Genomic DNA, 7,135 nt, shown 5'->3' with positions numbered 1-7,135 from the left:
TCAATCCAAACCCAGGAAACTATGGAAGTAGCATTCAAAAGCCAACCATCCATGCCAACAATTTTGAACTGAAGCCACAGCTCATCACCCTTGTGCAGAACAACTGTTCGTTCGGAGGGAGTGTCCATGAGGACCCAAATCGACATTTAACCACCTTCCTGAGAATATGTGACACAGTGAAATCTAATGGTGCTCATCCTGACGCCTATAGAATGCTCTTATTTCCATTCTCACTCAAGGATAAGGCAGCCAAGTGGCTGGAATCTTTTCCAAGGGAAAGCTTGACAACTTGAGAAGACGTGGTGAACAAATTCTTAGCAAGATTTTACCCTCCTCAACGAATCAATAGGCTGAGAGCTGAAGTCCAAACTTTCAGGCAACAAGATGGTGAGACTCTATATGAAGCATGGGAGAGGTTTAAAGACCTAACAAGGAGGTGCCCACCAGATATGTTCAATGAATGGGTGCAGCTGCACATTTTCTATGAAGGGCTCTCTTATGAGTCAAAGAAGGCCGTAGACCATTCATCCGGAGGATCTTTGAACAAGAAGAAGACTATTGAAGAAGCCATAGATGTCATTGAAACAGTAGCAGAGAACGACTACTTCTATGCTTCCGAAAGAAGGAACACAAGAGGAGTAATGGAGCTAAACAATGTAGATGCTCTGCTGGCCCAAACAAGCTCATTACCCAGCAGCTGGCTGACCTCACCAAGAAGATGGAGAGAACCAAGTAGCAGCAGTATCCACTTCATCAACAACCCAAGAAGGAGTGAATGAAGAAGCAGAGGGTAGTCAGGAGCAAGCCAACTACATTGGGAATTCACCTAGGCAAAACCATGATCCATACTCCAAGACCTATAACCCTGGATGGAGGAATCACCCAAACTTTGGGTGGGGAAATCAACAGACCAAAGCCTTGATCAAAGAAGCCCAAATCCAAATAATGCAGCCACCCAACACTTCACATCTAGACCATATCAACACCCCCATAACAACAACTCCCCACATTCATATCAAGGCCAGAATAACCCTACTCAGCCTGACCTGTCATCATTTGATGAAAGAATCTCAAGGATTGAGAATCTACTTGAAGGCCTAAGCAAGGAGATTCAAGACAACAAGGTCTTCAAGGAGGAAGTGCAAGCCAGTTTCAAGAACCAAAGAGACACAATCAAGAGGTTAGAATCTCAAGTAGGATATCTCTTTGAGCAAATTCCCAAACCCACAGATGGATTCCCAAATGACACAGAGAAGAATCCGAGAGGTGAAACAAAAAGGTAAGATGGGAAGATTGCAAGATGGTCACTATAAGTGATAAGGAGACTGAGGACAAGCCAAGCAAGCTGTCAGAACAACCTGAAGATACCTCAGTAGAGGAGGTGGAAGAAGATTACCAAGAACCAGAAATCTCAAAACAGGAGTTGCTGAGACTCTATGCACCTTTTCCCCAACTGCTCAAGGGAGCTGTGGAGAGGAGAATATACTCAAGATTTCTTGACTTATTTGCATCTCTACATGTGAACATACCATTCATCAAGACTATCCAACAAATGCCTGCATTCATCAAGTACATGAAGGAGTTGCTTCCAGAAAAAGCTCACTCAAGGGAGGCCAAACTATAATGATGAACAAGGAATGCAGTGCCCACATTCAAACGCAGTTGCCTACAAAAAGAAAAGATCCAGGGAGTTTTCATGTCCCTGTGCCATAGGAGAAACAATGTTTGATAGAGCACTCTGCGATTTGGGAGCAAGCATCAACTTAATACCTCTATCCCTGGTGAAGAGGCTACAGATCAATGAGATATTGCCCACAGATGTAGTCATCAGGCTGACTGACAAAACTCAAACCAAGCGAGAGGGGTGGTGGAAAACGTGTTGTTAAAGGTGGGGAATACTTTCTTCCCACAGACTTTGTCATCTTGGACATGGAAGAGAGTCACACTCACCCAATCATATTGGGAAGACCATTCTTAGCTACAGCCAGAGCACTCATAGACGTGGAGCGAGGGGAGCTAATATTGAGGATCCATGAGAACAACTCAGCTTCAATGTCTTCAAACTCTCCCAAGAAACTAACCAAGAAAACAAAGAACCAAGCAATGATCATAACGGGATGCTGACAGAGGAAATAAGCACAAGGCACCACCAACACATCTGAGAACCCCACTGAATGATGAACAAGGCAAACAGCAATCGTCACAGCTCAAGGAGATGCTGGAGGAACCTAAACCACCAGAGGCATGTGAAGACAACAACAAATTCACTTAAAAGAAGAAGTCACCAAGAGCAGGGAAGCATCAAAAGGGACAAAGGAGAAGGTACCAAGGGGGTGGAGGAACAAGAAGATCCCTACGGAAGGCCTCTCTCCACGAGATAAAGTGATTTCAGCTTACTTCCCAGATATCCCTCCTAATCTCCCCACTGTACCATCTCAGTTACCTAAGGTCTTCACTATCAACAAGTTCTTTCCTTGGAACATGTAGAGATCATTGATACAACCAATGGATATAAGTCCAAGGAAAGAGGGGAGGACTTGAAGCATTATCAACCACCCTGATGAAGGAGAAACGTCAAGCTAGTGACGCTAAAGAAGCGCTTCATGGAGGCAACCCATGTTTTATTAGCTTTTACTAGTGAATAAGTCAATATTCATAAATTCCAACCCAAACTTGGTGAAGTCCTTATATTGCAGTATATAGTGAAGAACAAGTTTGGTGTCCAAAGCGTACCAAGAAAGCATGAATGCAACAGAGAGCATTCTAGTCTTGGAGCTTTGAATAGAACTTTTCATCACAATGCTTCAAACTAAGTTTGGTGTCACCCCATGGTGCCACCAAAATGCATAAAGGGATACACAGTTAGTTAGTTAGTTGGAGTTAATGAATAAACAATCTAATCTTTTCTTCTCTTTATTATTTAGCCGTAAAAATCTAAATTGATTTTTTTTATGATATTTCTTACTTTTCTTATTTGATCTTTATAGGGAACGGAAAGAAGCATTGGAAAAGATAGATTGGACAATTAAAGGAAGAAGGTTCGGACACCACAAAAGGAAGGACTATACACTTGTTCTAAAAAGGGAAGTCATTGGAAAATGTTGCCATGCAACATTGAAAAAAATGGGACCCTTGAAGACCGAGCAATCTCCATCATAAAGTGATGATCCTTGTCCTTTCTACATGCACAACCCTAACCGTCCATCAAACAACCACTTCATCAATCCACACCCTCCATTCACTCACAACCTTTCTATAAAAGTGATCCTTGATCCGTACCCTAACTCCACACTCCACATCCACTCTTCACACCTATCCATTTCGGAGCAAAGCATTTCCTAACCACTTAAACACATTCTCCCTCACCACCTTCATTGCACTCAACCCTAAACAACCAAAGTCTCCACACCCTTGCCAACTCCATACATTAACCTCAATCATGGCATCTTCAAGTTCTAAAAGAAGGAAGGGGAAGGAACCTATGGAGCGACACCCGTATGATGAAAAGAGATTCAGAAGCTTGCATCATGCATTGCAATACGGTGGATGGTTGATAAAGAAATCATTTATGAGCTAGGATTTCAAGTTAGGAAAACTGAGTGCCCCGAAATTACAATGAAAGTAGAAAAGAGAAGATGCGAGCTCCTCACTGATCCGGTCATTAAGGTGAATGCAAATCTTATAAGAGAGTTTTATGCAAATGCGGTCCGTTATGATAAGGCAGATGAGTCATATACAAGCTTGTGAGAGGAAAAATTGTGGATTTTGGCCACATGAGTGTCATGAAGGCATTAAAACTGCGGTCCATACCGTTTGAAGAAGAGAGTTATCATTCAAGGATGGACAACAACCCTAATCATGATCAGATTGTGCAAGACATTTGTGTACCAGGAGCTGACTGGGAAAGATATACAGATAGGAGACCAAGGTTCATCAAGAGAGCAGATCTTACTCCGGAAGCAAAGGGATGGTTCGAGATTGTAAGGAGGTCCATCCTCCCAGCAGCGAACAACTCGGAGGTGAATCTCAAGAGAGCCACACTGGTACACTGTATACTCAAAGGAGAAGAAATCAAGGTTCATGAACTCATAGCAGAAGGCATTAGAAAAATGGCAGAGAAAAGCGACTCAAGAGAACGTTAGGTTACCCCAGCACTATTTACCGACTGTGCAAGAAAGCTGGGGTGGTGTTTGAAGATGAGGACCCCGTGTGGATAAAAGAGGGCATTCCAATAATCGTTCAACGAATGCATGCCACTGCATCCCCCCTACCTCAACGGAAGCAAAGGAAGAGGACAGCCCCTCAAGTAGTAGAAGGACAAGTCGTAGAAGGGCAAGCACCAACCACTTTGGATATGCATCAATTGCAGGAGGCCATTAGTGGACTATCTCAACAATATTTGGAGAGCCAAGGAGCACAGAGAGAACTTCAACTACAGATGATGGGGCAGCAAGAGGAGTCACTCTCAGATGGATGACTCAACAAGGGGATTGGCAAAAGCAAAAGATGGATCAGCAACTGAGTCAAGGACAACAATGGAATGAAACATTTCACAGGATGGAACAAAGGCAAAATGAGCAACAAGAATCCATCCAGAGGCTAATCAACATCCAAGCACATCAAGGTGCACATATACATGAGATGCATCGAAGACAAATAGAACAGGCAGAACTATTGGACGAGCAAAGGGCATTCGCAGAAGGAGTTTACATGAGCGAAACTGGGCACCAATATAAATACTCAATCCAGGTTCGGTTACTTGGTAGGACAACTGCCTATATTGCATCCAGGAATCACAAGGTATGAAGAAATGAGGGATGAATTAGCACGAGAAGAAAGACAAAGGTTGGAAGAGAGTCATGAATCAGTAAGAAAGGCACTTGAGGATTGGAAGCAAGCAAGATTGGCACGGATGAGAGGGAATGCAAGAGGACACAAAGAAGACAAACAAGGAGGAAAGCATGGACATCCACAAGAGTAAAAGGTGGTGGAGTTCTTTCTTTGGTCCATCTTGTTCTAAGTTTTAAATAAGGAGATCTTGTATGAAATAGAACTTGCTTCCATAATTAGTTTGAACCTTTTTAAATTCTATTTTTTTAGTTTGTGTGTTGAAGAGGTCTCTGTGTGCTAGTCTCTATGTCACTGCATCATTTCTTTACTTACTTGTATGCTTGTCCCTTTGAATCAATGAAAAGAGAATGATTGTTTTCAAAAGACCAGAGTGGAGTTCATACTAGGGAGTAAGTCCATGAGTTTGTGGTGTGGTCATAAGTTAGCTAAGTTGGTTTCAACCATAAGGTGGGAGACAACTATCTGTCATGAATACTATGCTTGAGACACACCCCATTAGATTAGATAAATAAGAAGATCCTAATAAGAAAAAGGGAAAGAACAATCAAAGTTGAGGAATAAAAGAAAAATAGTAAGCAATAGGGCTAGGCACCAATGGTTTTAATCTTGAAGCATGTGTCTGTGGTGCTCCTGTGTGAGGGATCTACTTGGATGAATAAGCTCTTAGGGGTGCCTTATCACTTGGTAACTTGGGTTAACTAACCTGGGATTATCAGCTGAAAGTCCACTATCAAGCGTAACCCTCACCACAGAGCATTTAGTAACCCAAAGAGGTGCTGGACACCAAGGTCTTAAGAAAAGAAAATAAATAAACTATGTTCCTGTGGTGTGTATGTATGGGGGAGAGACTTGAGCAAGTAAGTCCTTAGGGGTCCTTCAACACCTAGCACCTTGAACCAAATGGTTCGGGAGTGTTGACTGAAAGCTTATTTTAAAGAGTTGCCCCTTACAGAGCACTTACTTAAGAACAAAATAAGCCTCAAATAACAACAAAAGGATCAATGAATAAATCTCATGGATGCAATAACAAGTGAGTATTATAGGACATGATAAAGGTCTGAAAGCCAGGAATGACCTAAGTTGCTATGCATGAAACCACCATAAAACCAGGGACATGACTTCCACAAGAATGACTCATTTCTCTTGGCATTCCATTCATCATTCTCTTGTTCCAGTACTTGCTTAGGGACAAGCAAGCTTTAAGTTTGGTGTTGTGATGCCAGGGCATTTTGGCCAGTTTTACTGACCTTTTCTTTACTGTTTTAGGGTAGTTTCATGCATTTCCTTAGGAAATAAGCTAGTTTTGGGTAGATATTCACTTACATCTTGATTCAAGCATACATTGTGCACTTTACATGATTTCATGAGGATTTTGCATGAATTTAAGGACAAAATTGGATGTTGCATTTCCCATGACTTGGACTAGAACTTTGATGCACGTTATTGCTTGATTTCAGGACAAAGGAAGCAAAGAAGAACCACATTAGTGGCTACGTTAGTTACACTAACGTTAACACTAACGTGGAATGGGAGTAACTTGCAAAGTTAATGAGAAAAGTGATTGCCAATAACGCTCTCGAAGCCATCATTTCCCATGTTAAGAGTCACGTTAACTAAGTTAACGTGAACTCTAACGTGGAAGTAAAGAAATGGAGCCAACGTTAGTGACACTTAACATTATCACTAACGTTGGACCAAGATCATGAGTGGCCACGTTAGATTCCACCTTAACTTAGTTAACGTGGCCTCTAACGTTAAGAAGAAAGGGGGAGCCAACGTTAGTGACACTCAACATTGTCACTAACGTTGGCCAAAGCATATTAAGCCACGTTAACCTAGTTAACGTGGAAGCTACGTGAAGGAACAAAGTGGTCGACAACGTTAGTGACACCCACATTGTCACTAACGTTGGAAGAACACAAGCCCCAATGAGCCACGTTGACTCCTACGTAAACCTAGTTAACGTGGAAGCTAACGTGAAGAAAGAAGTGATCGCCAATGTTAGTGACACCCAACATTGTCACTAACGTTGGAAGGAGCCACACATGCCACCATGAGCCACGTTAACTCCCACGTTAACTTAGTTAACGTGGATAAGGGAAAGATGAGCCAACGTTAGTGAACACTCAACTTTGTCCCACTAAACGTTGGAGATGAGACTAGCAAAGGCCACGTTAGAGCCACAATTAACCTAGTTTAACGTGGAAAATAGGGGCAATTTGGGAACGTTAGTGATAATGGTAAGGTGTCACTTTAACGTTCTCGAAGATGGCAAGCCTACGTT

General features: G+C 42.3%; 1 non-coding gene across 1 annotated transcript; it reads right to left on the bottom strand.

Annotated features, from left to right (window-relative positions):
* Positions 1-347: 347 nt before the first annotated feature.
* On the bottom strand, positions 348-454 carry LOC114927288 (small nucleolar RNA R71). The gene has a single exon (XR_003817631.1). It is a non-coding gene; the product is annotated as a small nucleolar RNA R71 (small nucleolar RNA).
* Positions 455-7,135: the final 6,681 nt, after the last annotated feature.

Source organism: Arachis hypogaea, unplaced genomic scaffold (genome assembly GCF_003086295.3).
Source record: "Arachis hypogaea cultivar Tifrunner unplaced genomic scaffold, arahy.Tifrunner.gnm2.J5K5 arahy.Tifrunner.gnm2.scaffold_121, whole genome shotgun sequence".
NCBI lineage: Eukaryota > Viridiplantae > Streptophyta > Magnoliopsida > Fabales > Fabaceae > Arachis > Arachis hypogaea.
The sequence above is the reverse complement of the archived record's forward strand: the minus strand, read 5'-3'. Positions and strand labels throughout refer to the sequence as shown.